The 19,967-nt window shown below is 41.8% G+C and overlaps 1 pseudogene; it reads left to right on the top strand.

The window, feature by feature from the left end:
• The first annotated feature begins 3,167 nt into the window (after nt 1–3,167).
• On the top strand, nt 3,168–5,614 carry LOC148775932 (kinesin-like protein KIF11 pseudogene; annotated as a pseudogene).
• The last annotated feature ends 14,353 nt before the right edge of the window (nt 5,615–19,967 follow it).

Genomic DNA, 19,967 nt, shown 5'->3' with positions numbered 1-19,967 from the left:
CCTGTACTTCCTCCTCTTCACTTACTGACACCAGATTTGGGATAACTTGTCACCTAGGTTTTCTTAGATATTATATTGTCCGTGGGTTTCACGTTTTGCCATTAGCATAGGTCTGTTTTAACGTAGAGATTCAAAGATGAACAACTATGCCTGTCTAATAACTTCTAACTTCTCCATAAACATTTAATAATAATAAGGTGGGTATCTCTGAAAATCACTAAAATACAGAAACAAAAATGTCTTTCATATAAAGAGTGCACAGTAAGTATCCATAATTATGAATTACAAATAACCAATTAAACATATCAGATATATGTTTACATTTTCTGCAAGAAAATCTATGCTGGAATTATGAAACATTCTCTTTCAGGCAGAGATTACCCTGAATAAGTATCCTAGGAGACTGAAACAGTCTTTTTGAAAAACTAAGTCTTGCATTTGATTAGAAGATTCTGTAGCTTAAGATATTTCTGGGATCATTTCCAGGAACACATACATAATTTACAGTGACTGACCACTCAATGCTAACAATAATTCTGTTCTCCCAACCTTTATAATAAATGCAGGAGAACCAATTTGAGAGGTAAAAAAAGGTGATCTCTCATTTTCTACCAATGAATGTCAAATTCAAATGCATCTGCATGAAACATATCAGTATCTAAGTTTGATAGTTTAAACATGAAATCTACAGCTTTCATTCTTTGTTATTACAGAAAATTAGAAGTGTATTTTTATAAAAGTATGTCCTAAGACTAGTGGTTCCCTTTCAAATTTAATAATCTATTAAATGTTATAAATCACTTACTTCTGCTTGGTACTAAGAAATAAGAACATAAATGATCTATACCCAGGGTCCTCAGAGAATTCAAAAGCTGCTACATGTAGCTGGGAGTATACATACTTGCAAGTTCAGGGAGAGAAGGTGCTGTGGATATTACACAGAATTAAATCCAACTGACAAGATAGTAGCAACATAAACAAATCGTTTGAGAAAAACAGTCCATAAGCAGGACTGTTGTAGATAGACTTTGAAGGACAAGCAGTATTTCACCAGCAGGAAAAGTAAAGGAAGGACATACAATTCAGTGAGAACAAAGTAAAATGGAGGTATGAAAAAAGCAAAACAATACTGAAATAGTAGGGAATTGTCAAGTAATCTGAGTAGGGGAAAGAAAAGAGTATTTATGCTGTAAGAACTATAAAAAAAAGTTGATAGGTTTCAGTTCAGTTCAGTTCAGTCACTCAGTCGTGTCCAACTCTCCGTGACCCCATGAATCACAGCACGCCAGGCCTCCCTGTCCATCACCAACTCCCAGAGTTCACTCAAACTCATGTCCACAGAGTCGGTGATGCCATCCAGCCATCTCATTCTCTGTCGTCCCCTTCTCCTCCCACCCCCAACCTTTCCCAGCATCAGAGTCTTTTCCAGTGAGTCAACTCGTCAATTGCTATTTTAGTCTATGCTTGATAAATAATTTCAGTATCTCATCCTAAACACAAATTTTCAGATAAACCAAAAAAGAATAAGGGAGCAAAACAAGAACCAAAAAAAATGGCTGAAATGGTCAGTGCACTATGTCATCAGTCACAACTAATAGCCAAGTAGCCCTGATGTACATAACTGTGTAAGTTTTTGCTGAAGTATCAGTGACTACACTATTATATTTGTTTCAGGTACACTAACAAATTATATTAAATAGAATGTTCTGCTTATGTTCACTTCTAGGATTTTATGGTTTCCGGTCTAAGATTTAGATCTTTTATCCATTTTGAATTTATTTTGTATATGGTGTATTGGAAACATACTAATCTCATTCTTTCACAAGTAACTGTCCAGTAGTCCCAGCACCACTTATTCAAGAGATTGTTTTTAATCCATTGTATATTCTTATCTCATTTGTCATAGACTACTTGACAGTAGGTGCCTGGCTTTATTTCTGGACTGTCTATTCTGTTTCATAGATCCATGCGTTTCTTTTTATGCCAGTACCATGTTGTCTTGATTACTACAGCTTTGTAGTATAGTCTGAAGTGACTCAGCAGCAGCAGCGCATGCCCACAGCTCACAAGCAAAATCTGGGCTTCCCATAGCCCTCCTGTGAGTCCCACCAGCTCTCCAACCAGCAAAGGAGCTTAAGTTCCCTGTGCCAGATCCCTGGGCTGGGACACCCAACGTGTGGCAGAAACTGCTCACTCCCCAGGACAAATCTCCACCTGTATAATTTCTCTTTTCCTCTGAGTCCCCTTCCAAAGGCACAGGTCCAAACCTGATCACTTCTCTTCCCTTCTTACAAGATTCCATGTGGATCTTTCTTACATTCTTGGTTGTACAGGACTCTTTGAGTCAGTTTCTAGTTAGTTTTCAGTGAGAAATGTTCCACATGTAAATGTATTTTTGATGTGCTTGTCCGGAGAGGTGAGCTCCACCTCCTTCTACTCCATCTTGATTGATCTCAATATTAACTGGATGCCTAGCCTATTACAGTGCCTTGACTGCTACATGACACACCTTCTAAAGAATCGGGAGAATTCATTTTTAGTACTGGAAATCAGCTCTTATATTAAAGACTAAGGCAACGATAGCCAGTATAGTGAAAAATCAATACCTAGCTAACTGGCCTGCCTGGTTCTAGCCACTCCAAAATACCAGAAACTATAGGTAAAGTACTAAATATTAAATTCTTGATATGCTTTCTAAGAAGAATATTTTTCACAACTGATATCTAGCACAGTAATTTTCACAAAGAGAATGCTCAATAAACATTAGTCAAATTAAAAGTAAATCAAGGCAGGGCTATAAAATGCATAATGTTATGTCACCCATCATTGTAATATTAGTAAGTGACTTGGCACTAAATTATTTTAATAAATCATATATAGACATTGTTCCATTGTTTACGGAATAATCAAAGGGGTACTGTGTCATTAAGAATCAGGGATTCGGGTTTCCTGGGCTTGGGATGGAGACTGGGTTTGTGGCTGCGGGGCTCGGGCTGGTGCACGGTAGGGGCCGCGGTCGGTCACGATTCCTGGGCGACGGCAATTTCCGTGGGCGCCCAGGCGCCCAGCAGGGGAAGGGGCGGGGCTCCAGGGTCTGCACCGGCCGCTAGGCCGCTCCGCGCCCCACGGCGCCTGGGTCCATGGCCTGGCCTTCTTGGGGGGCGGTCATGGCGTCTCAGCCAAGTTCACCTGTGGGAGGGTGGGGGGTGGGGGGGAGCATCCAGGTAGTGGTGAGATGGGGACCATTCACTTTGGCAGAGCAGAAAGCTAATGCCCATTCGGTAGTAGAATGTGATCATGTGTGGAAGGAAGTTAGTGTTCGGAATGGAGGACTGGTGGACAAAAGCTCAAGGAAAACACACTTTTGATACGTTTTTTGGAGCAAATACTAAACAAATTGATGTTTACCCAAGTGTTGTTTGTCCAATTCTAGATGAAGTTATTATGGGCTATAATTGCACTAATTTTGCATATGGCCAAACCGGTACTGGAAAAACCTTTACAATGGAAGGTGAAAGGACCCCTAATAAAGAGTATACTTGGGAGGAGGATCCTTTGGCTGGTATAATTCCATGTATTCTTCATCAGATTTTTGAGAAACTTACTGATAATGGTACTGAATTTTCAGTGAAAGTGTCGCTACTGGAAATCTATAATGAAGAGCTCTTTGATCTGCTTAATCCGTCTTCTGATGTTTCTGAGAGACTGCAGATGTTTGATGATCCCCGTTAACAAGAGGGGAGTGACACTCGAAGGTTTAGAAGAAATTAAAGTACACAACAAGGATGAAGTCTATCAAATTCTGGAGAAGGGGGCAGCAAAAAGGACAGCCGCAGCAACATTGATGAATGCCTACTCTACTCGATCCCACTCAGTTTTCTCTGTTACAATACATATGAAAGTAACTACAGTCGATGGAGAGGAGCTTGCTAAAATTGGCAAGTTGAACTTGGTTGATCTTGCAGGCAGTGAGAACACTGGCCATTCTGGAGCAGTTGACAAGAGAGCTCAGGAAGCTGGAAATATCAATCAGTCCCTGTGGACTCTGGGAAGTGTTTTTACTGCTCTTGAGGTTATTTATTACATGAGATTATTACACCTCATGTTCCTTATCGAGAATCTAAACTGACTAGAATCCTCCAGAACTCTCTTGGGAGATGTACAAGAACATTTATCATTGCAACAGTTTCTCCTGCATCTCTCAATCTGGAGAAAACAGTACACTGGAATATGCTCATAGAGCAAAGAACATACTCAATAAGCCTGAGGTTAACCACAGACTCACCAAGAAAGCTCTGATTAAGGAATATACAGAAGAGATAGAGCGTCTGAAACGGGATCTTGTGCAACTCATGAAAAAAATGGAGTGTACATTTCTGAAGAAAATTTTAGAGCTATGAGTGGAAAACTAACTGTTCATGAGGAAGAAATTGTAGAAATGGTTGAAAAAATTGCTGCTGTTGAGGAAGAGCTAAATAGGGTTATAAAATTGTTTATGGATAGTAAAAATGAACTTAACCAGTGCAAATCTGACCTGCAAAGTAAGACACAGGAACTGGAAACCACTCAAAAACATTTGCAGGAAACGAAACTACAGCTTGTTGAAGAAGAGTATATCACCTCAGCTTTGGAAAGTACTGAGAGACTTCATGATGCTGCCAACAGGTTGCTTAACACAGTTGAAGAAACTACAAAAGATATATTTGGTCTCCATTCTAAACTGGATCATAAGAAGGCAGTTGATCAGCATAACGCAGAAGCTCAAGATGTTTTTGGCAAAAACTTGAATAGTCTGTTTAATAATATGGAAAAATTAATCAAGGATGGCAGCAGGAAACAAAAGGCCATGCTAGAAATTCACAAGACTTCTTTTGGTACCCTGCTGACATCCAGTGTCTCTGCATTAGACACTATTACTGCAGCAGCACTTGGATCTCTCACATCAATTCCAGGAAATGTGTCTACACTTGTTTCTCAGATGTCTAATATGATATTGAAAGAAAAGTCGTTAGCAGCAGAAAGTAAAACTGCACTTCAGGAATTGATTAACGCAGGAAACTCTGACACAGGAAGGTCTGGTTCCTTCAGAAAATTGCAAACAAAATCCCTCTCCTCGCACTGTGCAGGAAGGAGCCCGGCAGCAAAGCCCTGGGCTCGGAACCCTGCAAGCTCGCCCTACCTGCGTGTCGCCACCACCTGGATGTTCTTCCCCTTTTCGTCTTTCTTCTTCTCGGATGGGTTTGGCTGGAACGCCGTGACTGTCCCTTGGGAGGGCCGGGTCGCGGACTCGCATGCCGTGGGGCATGGAGGGGCTCCGCGGCTGGCGTGGACTTGGGTGCCCTCCTCCCCTGCCGGGTGCTGGCATGCCCGCGGGGGGCGCTGTCACCCAGGGGCCATGACTGACCGTGGTGTCTGCCCCGCACTGGCCCAAGCCTTCCAGTCGCAGGCCTGCTCTCTGTCCCAAGCCCAGGAAACTGACCAACCACTTGGCGCCTCACTTTTAAAAATGAGCCGACTGGCCGAGCCAATGGCATCGCTGGCGCACAAAGCACCATGGAATGTGGCGGCGGCACCAGACCCCGCCCCTGGGCATGGCCGGCGGAAAAGCAAATAGCTGGTCCTTCGGTGCCAGCCTGGAACTCGTAGTCTAGTGGGAGACTGTCCCTGAGTAGTGAACGAACGTCTCTAGGCCAGTTTCCTCATCTGCAGAATGAGACTGATAGCAACCATCTCAGACAGTTGTGTGAAAATTAACGAGCTGGTGAGGGTAAATAGTTTAGGCTAGAACGACCACGTAAGTGCTCGGGAAACCTAGCGATGCTTGTAAATGATATTAGAGAATTGTAAGGTAGTGCTGTGGAAGCACAGAAAAGAGAGGTCCAAAGCAAGCCCCTTTCTCGGAGGAAGCGTCCAGAATTGTCTTTAAGACTAATTAGGAAATTTGCAAGGAGATCCAACCAGTCCATTCTAAAGGAGATCAGTCCTGGGTATTATTCATTGGAAGGACTGATGCTAAAGCTCAAACTCCAATACTTTGGCCACTTCATACGACGAGTTGACTCACTGGAAAAGACTCTGATGCTGGGAGGGATTGGGGGCAGGAGGAGAAGGGGACGACAGAGAATGAGATGGCTGGATGGCATCACCGACTCAATGGACATGAGTCTGAGTGAACTCCAGGAGTTGGTGATGGACAGGGAGGCCTGGCGTGCTGTGATTCATGGGGTCGCAAAGAGTCGGACACGACTGAGCAACTGAACTGAACTGAAGGCTACCACGGGTACTAAATCATGATGAAAAAGACACTGAATGTTACTTTAGGACTATGAATTTATCCTTGGAGTGATGAGAACTCGTCCTTGCCAAATGATTCCAAGCAAGAAAGCAAGGTCAGATTTGTGTTTTCCGATCACGGTCTTGCAGTAGCTGTTGCAGGCTCAATCTATGTGGCGCAGCATCCTGCAGGCCTCTCAAGGAGGTTGGGCAAACACCCGCGGCCGTCAGCCTACAACTCCCAGGAGACGTTACCCGGCTCCTCTCGTGCTCAGTGACCACCTGCTTCTGTAGGAGTACTCTGGGTGTTCTGGCAGTGTTTACAGTTACTCGACCAGATTAGATGTGGGTCACAGACCCAGGAAATAAAGAATCATGGGCCTGTGCTAAAAAAAAAAAAAAAAAAAGAATCAGGGATTCAAATCAAAAGACTGAGGTGTTAAGTGTGAAAATTTGCCATTGTCAATGCTGTGGCATCAAGTCACAGGAAGCCTCTGGTCTAATACCTGTCCTCTCTCAGCCATCCATGCCCTCAAGTGTACAGTGAACAGAACAGCAATAACTATGCATAACATACTTTTATTGTGACAATCAGATGCGATCATGCATGTCAAATGACTCTGTAAACTAAAACGTGCTACCCAAAAGATTAATAAACTGTTTTCTGGTTGATTTTCTACCTGCAGAGATACCTGCCTTTCCTCTTTCCTTTATTCTATACACTCTGATCTATCAGCACACCCTCTAAATCCTCCAAGCATATTCCCAATCCCTCACTAGGTTTCCTCACCATCAGCAGACCCAGCAGTTGCCCTGCAAACTTCTGCAGGCATCTTCCACTGCTCTTCACGCTTTTAATCTTAATCTTTCCACATTCTCTAATCCAGTGGTCCCTAACCTTTTTGGCACCCGGGACCGGTCTCACGGAAGACAATTTTTCCACCAACGAAGGGGCAGGGATGGTTCGGGTGGTAGTGCAGGCAATGGGGAGGGGTAGATGAAGCTTAGCTAGCTCACCCACCACTCACCTCTTGCGGTGAAGCCCAGCTTCCTAAGAGGCCACAGACTGGTCTGCAGACCAGGTGTTGGTGACCCCTGCTCGAATCCACAAAAAAGTCAAATCAATCTTTTAAATATTACACAGAATTGCATTGCTCACCTGATCCAATGGCCTCCTTTCTTACTAGGAAAGAATATCAACTATGGGGTTGGCCAATAAGTTTGTCTGGGTTTTCCCATAAGATGTAACATAAAAACCCAAACCTTTTGGTCAATCCAATACTAACCAAGGGCTGGTAGGCCCTTCACCTCCCCTCACTAGTGGCCCCATTCATGGTACCAGAGCTGCAGTGCCTATTGGTCCTTCCTTCAAGAGATTGTAAGCACATTCCTAATGAGGGGCCCTTGCATTGCCTGGTCCCTCTTTCCAGAATGGTCAGGAACATACTACTTCTCCCTTTCTCACTTCATTCAGCTCAGACGTCACTGTCTGAGAATGGCCTTCCCTCCATACTCTTTGCAAAAGGGTGAGTCCTTACCTCAGCACTCTCCACCCTGTCACTCTGCTTTAATTCAGAGCCCTTATTGGTTCTGAAATTATTAACATGTTTACTTTTCCCCTGGGATATAAATAGCACTGGGAGGAAAAAGACTCTGTTCCTGTTAACAACTGCATCTTAGTTATTTACATGGATTACGGTCTCAATCGAAATGTGCTTAATGGATAGTGAAAACACTGTTCACTTTCCTTTAGCTGATGTGTTCTGCAGAAAACAGAAGAGTGTCCATAAATAACTTCAATGCCACTAGTAAAACCTGAATGTTTGAATGGACTGAAAAGGTTTTATCTCACCTTGGAATTCGAAGTGGACTCCAAGAAGCAAAGTCTGTTGCCAAATCCTTCTGCTGCCAAACATAGTTTCTGTTGTTCTTTGTGGATGGTTGCGGTACACTGTAGGACCACTTCATCATCCTGCAAAAGGGAGAAAAAGAGGAAAAAAGTGAAATTTGACATGACACACCCTAAATCAGATCTAAAAATCAGAGCAAAATGAATCTAAGAACTGTCCTTCCAAAAGTCACACAATCAATTCCTAGAACATTTTTATTTACTAAAAAGAGATAACTGAGTGGCGGGAGTCGGAAGAAGTTACTACCACTGAAGACAATTAACAGCTTTATGCAATCAACAGAGGCAACCTGAATACAAAATGGTAAAATACAGGATTTCTAAGTTAGAGTTCTTACACACTGCTTTAAATCATCAAAATTATCAAGAAATGGTCTGACATATTCCTAGGACATCAAGTATCATCAAAAATAGAACAGAGTCTACTAGCAGGCACACAATCACATTGTTCCAAAACTGACTCAGGAAAACAGGTCAATAACAGAGCTTCTGGGTTCAAATCAACCCAAAAAATCATCTTAGTTCAACCACACACTGGCAACTTGATCATCTGTGAAATAATCCTGGATTGCTTAAAAATGTACAGAGAAGTGATTCGTTAGTTCAGTCCTCTGAGATCCAACACTTGGTTTCCAATCAATTATGTTCACAGAATTACAGGAAAAACTGTACAAGGGAAGGATGATCCACAGGATGACTCAGTACAGGCGGTATGAGCACAACAAGAATAGGCTTTAGAATTCGCAATAGCTGGGTTCCTATTCCAGTTCTGCCATTCACAAAGCAAGGAGAGAAGTGAGATAAATTTACACAGTGACGGACATACAAAAGGCCCTACATCAAAAAGAAATGGGAGATAGCATTATCATTTTTTAACAAAATATCTCAATTTAACAGGTTCTAATGGTAAAGAATCTGCCTGCCATGCAGGAGACCAGGGTTCGATTCCTGGGTTGGGAAGTTCCTCTGGAGAAGGGAATGGCAATCCACTCCAGTATTCTTGCCTGGAGAATTCCATGGACAGAGAAGCCTGGTGGGCTATAGTCCGTGGGGTCGCAAAGAGTTGGACACGATTGAGCGACTAACACACACATGTGATAAATACCTAAAAAGACTAACCATTTAAATTTTGATATTTCCATCTCAAAGAAACAGTATACCTAACAGAGAAACAAAAACAAACAAATATACTCATCAACCCTTTTAATTAGAATCAAGGTGAAAAGGGGATACGAGTACACACTAGAAGACCCTCACCATGGTAGACGGTAGAGAAGAGGTAATGTGACAAATATGCAAAAGCAGAAAACAAGCCCTTTTGGTACCTGAAGAAAACGCTATATCCACTGGAAAAGTACAGCTCTAATTTAAAAACCTTTATCACAGCCATGTGCTTGCTTTATTTCCTGCGTGGTAGCAGCAGTACCTAATAGCTGGCTCATAGCATCGGTCATAGTCAAGTCCAATCTCTTAAAAATTACCTTCCAACTATCCCCCCAGTGCTCATTAATTTCCAGTGAGCATTCAATTGTTGTATTTCAAAAGTCAACTGCTTTAAAAAAAAAAAGCCTTATTTTCATATAATGAGTACATCTGAAGATTACTTCACGTTCAGCATGGCTATAATAAAAAATAATGAAGTATCTTTGTTGCTTATATAATCTGCAAGATCAAAGATACATTGTGTTTGCCAAAAAGGTGGTGTTAATAACAAAGTACTGAATTGTGCTGATGTGTTCAATGCCTTCCCAAATCCCCAATGTCTTTGCTATCTTGTCTCACTGCCTCTGTGGAGCGAACTCCAGCATGGAAACTACACTCTTGGGTAAGACAGACTTACTAGAGGTGATCTAAATACCAGTTAGGGGTCTTCCCTGGTGGCCAATGGTTAAGTATCCACCTTCCAATGCAGAGGATACAGGTTTGATCCCTGGTGGGAGAACTAAGATCCCGCATGTCACAGGCAACTAAGCCTATGTGCTACAATTAGAGAAGCCCATGCACTGCAAGAAGAAAAGCCTGTGTGCCTCAACAAAGAGCCCATGCAGTCAGAAATCTTTAATAAATACCACTTAGTAAGTAATTACTGCAGTGGACTAATTAAATACATTTTAGGAATGAGAATAAGAAAATACAACAAGGTACAGGGCAGGTAAGAATAAACAGTGCTACCCAGTAAGCTCCAAAAGAAGAGAAGGCATATCATATTTACCAAAAATATAGCGTATACCAGTCCTGGCATTAATTTAATCCTCCCAACATTCCAGCAATATACTGATCATTCATACAAACAGTTGCAGAAAATGAAGCTCAACTAACCTGTCACTCACAAAGGGCTGATTATACTTATCTCCAAGCATTGGTCATGAAACCTAATTTATCTGAAAGTCCGCGACCCACATTGGTTCTTTAAAGGCTGAAGTGACTTTTACCACTTCTGTTATCTAAAGATGTTCTTCTCTAGCTTTAACATGCATCCTCTCACTCACGGGTCTTGGGTAGATTCTGCATTTCTAACAAGTGCTCAAGTATGAGGGAGATTCCAAAAAGGATGGGTCCCAAAAAGGACACTGATCCTAGAAAAGATGTGATAAGTCTTTTATAAGAGTTTACAGGCAATCAGTAACAGTCGAATGTTAAAATACATAATGGATTTTGTACAGAACTGGAAATGAGAGCACATGTAGAGATGCTCATCGGGATGTGGTACAAGCCAACTTATATAAGGGAAAGGAGCACAGTACTGAACTACTCTATCAAACCAATAAAACCAGCTCACTGTGCAGTTTCCTTCCGATTTAGTACCTCAACATTGTGTGATGTAGTACCTAGTCATGAAATAACATTGAATTCAGGGAGGTCCACCACACCACCAACAAAACGGCCTATGACCACAACTTTCAACCATGACACAACCTTGATGGATAGAACCTAGCTTGACACACACAATAAGATTTTCTCCAGTTTATCTGGGAGCTGTTTCTATTTTAATTGCTGTAAGCAAAGGTTCCTTTTTGACAAAAACAAAAATATACTGAGCATGATGGATCAAAGACCAATTCACAAACACCTTCAAAGTCCCTTTAATTAACCCATCATTCATCTCAATGCACGGTTTTTCTCCAGAACTACTGAGGTTTGAGAGCCTGACTATGCATTTGAAAAGTTTTGACAAATAGCTTTATTTTTAATTCTTATAACCAATGTACAATAAATCTGGCTATGGTCAACACATACGTATGTGTATGATATTGGTACACACACTCACACATAAAGTCTAAACAAAAAGAAAGATTAAACAGTGCCTGATATTGATTGGATCCAGATAGCTAACACTGCTCAGGTAACAGAACAATAAGGATACATTAAAATATGACTTTGGGGGTCATAAAGCATCTTCCAAATCAGTCTTTGCTACCCAGGCCTTGGGGTCCAGACTGCTAACTTAACTATCCTTTCTTGTGTTCATATTTTGGTTGCATGTGCCATTGGTGTGCCTCAACCTGTAAAAACTAAAATCACCCTTCAATACACACCACCTTTTGGTATACTTTGTTTTTTGAGTTCCCAGCACCTAGGGCAACAGATTTTGATTCAACTCACAAGAAATCACATTGCAGGAAAAATTTCTACAAAAACGAACTGTTCTTCTGTTTTGTTATTTCACTTTTTTTAATTTCAAAGTCTGTTAACTACTCAATCATGAATGACTCGCCTTAGAAGACACTAATATCTTGCTGTTTCCAGAAATACTTGAACCTACACAAGAGAAGACTCTACACATGGACATCACCAGATGGTCAACACCAGAATCAGATTGATTATATTCTTTGCAACCAAAGATGGAGAAGCTGTATACAGTTAGCGAAAACAAGACCAGGAGCTGACTGTGGCTCAGATCATGAACTCCTTATTGCAAAATTCAGACTTAAATTGAAGAAAGTAGGGAAAACCACTAGACCATTCAGATATGACCTCAATGAAATCCCTTATGATTATACAGTGGAAGTGAAAAATAGATTTAAGGGACTAGATCTGATTGATAGAGTGCCTGATGAACTATGGACGGAGGTTCGTGACATTGTACAGGAGACAGGGACCAAGACCATCCCCATGGAAAAGAAATGCAAAAGAGCGAAATGGCTGTCTGAGGAGGCCTTACAAATAGCTGTGAAAAGAAGAGAGGCGAAAAGCAAAGGAGAAAAGGAAAGATATAAGCATCTGAATGCAGAGTTCCAAAGAATAGCAAGGAGAGATAAGAAAGACTTCCTCAGTGATCAACGCAAAGAAATAGAGGAAAACAACAGAATAGGAAAAACAAGAGACCTCTTCAAGAAAATTAGAGATTCCAAGGGAACATTTCATGCAAAGATGGGCTCGATAAAGGACAGAAATGGGATGGACCTAACAGAAGCAGAAGATATTAAGAAGAGGTGGCACAAATACACAGAAGAACTGTACAAAAAAGATCTTCACGACCAAGATAGTCACGATAACGTGATCACTGACCTAGAGCCAGACATCTTGGAATGTGAAGTCAAGTGGGCCTTAGAAAGCATCACTACTAACAAAGCTAGTGGAGGTGATGGAATTCCAGTTGAGCTATATCAAGTCTTGAAAGATGATGCTGTGAAAGTGCTGCACTCAATATGCCAGCAGATTTGGAAAACTCAGCAGTGGCCACAGGACTGGAAGAGGTCAGTCTTTGTTCCAATCCCAAAGAAAGGCAATGCCAAAGAATGTTCAAACTACCGCACAATTGCACTCATCTCACACGCTAGTAAAGTCATGCTCAAAATTCTCCAAGCCAGGCTTCAGCAGTATGTAAACCATGAACTCCCAGATGTTCAAGCAGGTTTTATAAAAGGCAGAGGCACCAGAGATCAAATTGCCAACATCCGCTGGATCATGGAGAAAGCAAGAGAGTTTCAGAAAAACATCTATTTCTGCTTCATTGACTATGCCAAAGCCTTTGACTGTGTCGATCACAATAAACTGTGGAACATTCTGAAAGAGATGGGAATACCAGACCACCTGACCTGCCTCTTGAGAAACCTGTATGCAGGTCAGGAAGCAACAGTTAGAACTGGACATGGAACAACAGACTGGTTCCAAATAGGAAAAGGTGTACGTCAAGGTTGTATATTGTCACCTTGCTTATTTAACTTATATGCAGAGTACATCATGAGGAACGCTGGGCTGGAAGAAGCACAAGCTGGAATCAAGATTGCTGGGAGAAATATCAATAACCTCAGATATGCAGATGACACCACCCTTATGGCAGAAAGTGAAGAGGAACTCAAAAGCCTCTTGATGAAAGTGAAAGAGGAGAGTGAAAAGGTTGGCTTGAAGCTCAACATTCAGAAAACAAAGATCATGGCATCTGGTCCCATCACTTCATGGGAAATAGATGGAAAAACAGTGGAAACAGTGTCAGACTTTATTTTTTTGGGCTCCAAAATCACTGCAGATGCTGATTGCAGCCATGAAATTAAAAGACGCTTGCTCCTTGGAAGGAAAGTTATGACCAACCTTGATAGTATATTAAAAAGCAGAGACATTACTTTGCCAACCAAGGTCCGTCTAGTCAAGGCAATGGTTTTTCCCGTCGTCATGTATGGATGTGAGAGTTGGACTGTGAAGACAGCTGATCGCCGAAGAATCGCTGCTTTTGAACTGTGGTGTTGGAGAAGACTCTTGAGAGTTCCTTATACTGCAAGGAGATCCAACCAGTCCATTCTAGAGGAGATCAATCCTCGATGTTCATTGGAGGGACTGATGCTAAAGCTGAAGCTGCAATACTTGGGCCACCTCATGCGACGAGTTGACTCACTGCAAAAGACTCTGATGCTGGGAAAGGTTGGGGGCAGGAGAAGAAGGGGACGACGGAGAATGAGATGGCTGGATGGCGTCACCGACTCTGTGGACATGAGTTTGAGTGTACTCCGGGAGTTGGTGATGGACAGGGAGGCCTGGCGTGCTGTGATTCATGGGGTCGCGGAGAGTCGGACACGACTGAGCGACTGAACTGAACTGAACACCAATCCCAAAACAAACATGAAGAAACAAAATTACTAATCTTATTTTATAAGATTCTGAATAATGAATTGTGAATAAAGAAATCTTTTAGAAGAAACTTCATGAACAATTAGATAAATGGCAGGGCTTAAGTAAGACAGACATCCAGCATACAGCCTCCAAGTCCTATGACATCCGCACCATCAATATCTTTCGACTCCATTACTCTCTCACCACCCTAGCTACAATCAGCTCTTACCTAGACATCTTCAAAATCTTCAGAACAGCTTTCCACACTGTAGACTCCCTTACCACAGTGCTTCACCTTGAAGTCTCACCATCAGCCCAACCATGCTGTTTCCTGGCTTACAACCTTTTACTGGCTTCTCACTGGTCTAAGGAAAAAGACCAAAAGCAACCTCTAGCCTAAAAGGCTTTGCACTGCATGGTCTATGCAAGCCCAACATATCTTCCTACGAACCTTCCTTCATTCCTATACTCCTGCATGACTCTTGTCATTAAACCCATTCTCCACCCTCTCGCTAAGACAATCATCTTTCAAATACCAATTCAAACATCTCTTCCAGAGGGTAGCCTTCCCTGACCCACCAGGCTATGGCAGTTCCCTTGTTTTGTGTTCCTATGGCACTATTTTCCTGCCGTCAGTCTCCTCAAGTGTTACTATGCATTCATTTATGTGATTGTGAGAGTATACAGTGTCTAACACGGTGCCCGGCAAACATATACAATAAATGATTATTTATCGTAATCCACTTTACGATTACTCAGAAACATGAACTGCCTTGCTGACAACTAGAGTTGCTTTCTAAAACTGCCAAGAGACTATTTAATTTCCCAAATTAAGGTGAGCATTTTAGGATCCCATTAAATGATTTCATAGTTACATGTGCCAGGAAATAGGGCGTTATTGGGGAAAATCACTGATCCTACCACATTCATGAGAAATTTTAATGTATCACAAGTAAACGTTGGATCACTGAAAAAACGCAACTCAGTCCTTCATCCCCCCCCCCATTTCCACATAAACACCATAAAAATTAGATTACAACTTTTTCCATATACAATCTAAGCTATCCAAACATACTGGACTCTTGAAAAGTCAAAAAATGCTCTTAATAATTCTGGTCATTAGAAAGTCCCTCATCACACCAAGGACTTCCCCTAGGCTCTGAATAGGCTTATCTCACAAAATGTTTATCCAGGTTTAAGCCTTCCGTAACTGATACTCTCATTTAGTTCAGTTCAGTTCAGTCAGTCATGTCCGACTCTTTGCGACTCCATGAATCACAGCATGCCACACCTCCTTGTCCATCACCAACTCCCGGAGTTCACTCAAACTCATGTCCATCGATTCGGTGATGCCATCCAGCCATCTCATTCTCTGTCATCCCCTTCTCCTCCTGCCCCCAATCCCTCCCAGCATCAGAGTCCTTTCCAGTGAAACGCATGTCCATCGAGTAGGTGATACCATCCAGCCATCTCATTCTCTGCCGTCCCTTTCTCCTCCTGCCCCCAATACCTCCCAGCATCAGAGTCTTTTCCATTAAGTCAACTCGTCGCATGAGGTGGCCAAAGCATTGGAGTTTCAGCTTTAGCATAAGTCTGTCCAATGAACACCCAGGACCGATACCTTTAGAATGGACTGGTTGGATCTCCTTGTAGTCCAAGGGACTCTCAAGAGTCTTCTCCAGCACCACAGTTCCAAAGCATCAACTCTTCGGCAATCAGCTTTCTTCACAGTCCAACTCTCACATCCATACATGACCACGGGAAAAAACATAGCCTTGACTATATGGACTTTGATTGGCAAAGTAATGTCTCTGCTTTTGAATGTGCTGTCTAGGTTGGTCATAACTTTCCTTCCAAAGAGTAAGCGTCTTTTAATTTAATGGCTGCAATCAGCATCTGCAGTGATTTTGGAGCCCAAAAATATAAAGTCTGACACTGTTTCCACTGTTTCCCCCATCTATTTCCCATGAAGTGATGGGACCAGAAGCCATGATCTTAGTTTTCTGAATGTTGAGCTTCAAGCCAACTCTTTCACTCTCCTCTTTCACTTTCATCAAGAGGCTTTTGAGTTCCTCTTCACTTTCTGCCATAAGGGTGGTGTCATCTGCATATCTGAGGTTATTGATATTTCTCCCGGCAATCTTGATTCCAGCTTGTGCTTCTTCCAGCCCAGCGTTCCTCATGATGTACTCTGCATAGAAGTTAAATAAGCAGGGTGACAATATACAACCTTGACGTACTCCTTTTCCTATTTGGAACCAGTCTGTTGTTCCATGGCCAGTTCTAACTGTTGCTTCCTGACCTGCATACAGGTTTCTCAAGAGGCAGGTCAGGTGGTCTGGTATTCCCATCTTTTTCAGAATTTTCCACAGCTTATTGTGATCCACACAGTCAAAGGCTTTGACATAGTCAATGAAGCAGAAATATATGTGTTTCTGGAACTCTCTTGCTGTTTCCATGATCCAGTGGATGTTTGCAATTTGATCTCTGGTTCCTCTGCCTTTTCTAAAACCAGTTTGAACATCTGGAAGTTCACGGGAACATAGACATTCTAGGAATCAGCAAACTAAAATGGACTTGAATGGTTGAATTTAACTCAGATGGCCATTATATCTACTACTGTGGGCAAAAATCCCTTAGAAGAAATGGAGTAGACATCATGGTCAACAAGAGAGTCCGAAATGCAGTACCTGGATGCAGTCTCAAAAACGACAGAATGATCTCTGTTCGTTTCTAAGACAAACCATTCAATATTACAGTAATCCAAGCCTATGCCCCAACCAGTAACACTGTAGAAGCCGAAGTTGAACGATTCTATGAAGACCTACAAGACCTTTTAGAACTAACACCCAAAAAAGATGTCCTTTTCATTATAGGGGACTGGAATGCAAAAGTAGGAAGTCAAGAAACACCTGGAGTAACAGGCAAATTTGGCCTTGGAGCACGGAATGAAGCAGGGAAAAGACAAATAGAGTTTTGCCAAGAGAACGCACTGGTCATAGCAAACACCCTCTTCCAACAACACAAGAGAAGACTACACATGGACATCACCAGATGGTCAACATTGAAATCAAATTGATTATATTCTTTGCAGCCAAAGATGGAGAAGCTCTATACAGTCAGCAAAAACAAGACCAGGAGCTGACTGTGGCTCCGATCATGAACTCCTTATTACCAAATTCAGACTTAAATTGAAGAATGTAGGGAAAACCACTAGACCATTCAGATATGAGCTAAATCAAATCCCTTATGATTATACAGTGAAGGTGAGAAATAGATTTAAGGGACTAGATCTGATAGATAGAGTGCCTGATGAACTATGGACAGAGGTTTGTGACATTGTACAGGAGACAGGGACCAAGACCATCCCCATGGAAAAGAAATGCAAAAAAGCAAAATGGCTGTCTGAGGAGGCCTTACAAATAGCTGTGAAAAGAAGAGAAGTGAAAAGCAAAGGAGAAAAGGAAAGATATAAGCATCTGAATGCAGAGTTCCAAAGAATAGCAAGGAGAGATAAGAAAGACTTCCTCAGCGATCAATGCAAAGAAATAGAGGAAAAAAACAGAATAGGAAAGACAAGAGATCTCTTCAAGAAAATTAGAGATACCAAGGGAACATTTCATGCAAAGATGGGCTCGATAAAGGACAGAAATGGTGTGGACCTAACAGAAGCAGAAGATATTAAGAAGAGGTGGCAAGAATACACAGAAGAACTGTACAAAAAAGATCTTCACGATCAAGATAATCATGATGGTGTGATCACTCACCTAGAGCCAGACATCTTGGAATGTGAAGTCAACTGGGCCTTAGAAAACATCACTACGAACAAAGCTAGTGGAGGTGATGGAAATCCAGTTGAGCTATTTCAAATCCTGAAAGATGATGCTGTGAAGGAGTTGCACACTATATGCCAGCAAGTTTGGAAAACTGAGCAGTGGCCACAGGACTGGAAAAGGTCACTTTTCATTCCAATCCCAAAGAAAGGCAATGCCAAAGAATGCTCAAACTACCGCACAATTGCACTCATCTCACACGCTAGTAAAGTCATGCTCAAAATTCTCCAAGCCAGGCTCCTTTAGTTACATCCTAATAATTTTGTGACAGTTAGCTCTAACTCAAAAAGTTCACCATCGGTATTGTATCCAATGCTATCTGTCAAGCAGGTCAGATTAAACTCCATGAAAACCAGGTTCCAATGGAAATAAACAGCTTAGTTAAAACCTGAGGGAATCATAATACCATTCAATTTAAACCACTGCACATAGTAAATACTTCATGAATATATGTTGGATTGAATTCCTTTTGTTAAATGCTCCTATATTTTTCCTGTGATCTTTCTTACAGCTCTTAAGTGTAGAGATCAACTATTTACAGGGGGAAAGCCAGCACTACAATACTGCATTCCAGGCAATTTTACAATGAGTAAATATGACATGATTTCTATCACAAATGCTGCCAAATCTGCTGGAATGGTACAAGATGGAAAATAATTTTCAAATAGCACCACCAACAGCTTCTTTCAAACATTCATAACTGAAATATTTTCTGAGGACATAATGTATGCTAGGAAATGTTCTAAGCCCTTGAGAAAATTTAGTAAATAAATCAAAGAACTCTAAACTTATTAGGCTTACCTCCCGGCAGGGAAGAGAGACAATAAACAAAAAGACAGTAAGTCCACAAATTATGTTAAAGGTGAAAAGTCTGTGGGAAAAAAAATGGAACAGGATAAGGGGATTGTAGTGATGCTGCAGTGGGGGTGATTAAAATTATGAATAAAGTTATCAGGCTTCACTTGGGCAAAGACTTGAAGCAGGGAAGAGGAATCAGTCACATGAGTACCTGCAGAAGGAGCATTCCAGGCAGAAGGAAGGCCTTGAAAGTCTCTCGGGCTGAAGAGTAACTGGCACGTCCAAGAAACAGGGCTGATGTCATTGCAGATGGAAGGGAGTAAGCCAGCGGGAGGATGGTGGGAGATGAGGGTCCAGATCAATACAGACCCTGAGCCCAGTGTAGAGCCTCTGGCTTTTTCTGAGGGACTGGGAAGCCTGTGCCATGTACTAAATGCAACCTACAGGGAGGCAAGGAAGAGGCAGGGTGACCTCACAGGATCACTGCAACCATTCAGCAGACATGAAGGTGACTCAGACCACAGTGGGAACAGTGGAGGCAGAGACAAATGATCAAACCCTGGATATGCTTTGCACTGATCTAGGGCCTATTATGTTCCAGAAGTTGTGACAAGTAGTCACAAGTTTATTTCATTTGTCCATCATCATGTCTACCTTTTCTAGCCTACTGCAAAATAGAATGTTAACTGTACTATTTTGTTTTCTTACAGCAAATATGTAGATAGCAGAACAAATGAGCTAAGAGAATCCAAAGAAAACCAGCCCATATCTGTGGTCTCACATTGAGTCTATATTTATTCATTTTAAAAATGCAGGCAGTCCTCAGTTTGCACATTAGTACAGGACTCTAAAAATGACCATGCAAAGCAATATCTGGGAGAATTACTTATGAATTGTTCCTTGATCTTTAAAATTTTTCATTCAAACATTAAAACTCTCCCTGGTATCAGTTATAAAAGTGTAGAAAATAAAATAGCAAAACTAATATTGGTTTCAGTTCAGTTCAGTTCAGTCGCTCAGTGGTGTCCGACTCTTTGTGACCCCATGAATCACAGCACGCCAGGCCTCTCTGTCCATCACCAACTCCCGGAGTTCACTCAAACTCA

Source organism: Moschus berezovskii, chromosome 12 (genome assembly GCF_049115385.1).
Source record: "Moschus berezovskii isolate FMDL1 chromosome 12, NW_MosBer_1.0, whole genome shotgun sequence".
Taxonomy (NCBI): domain Eukaryota; kingdom Metazoa; phylum Chordata; class Mammalia; order Artiodactyla; family Moschidae; genus Moschus; species Moschus berezovskii.
Note: the sequence above shows the minus strand (reverse complement) of the source record. Positions and strands in the feature narration are given on the sequence as shown.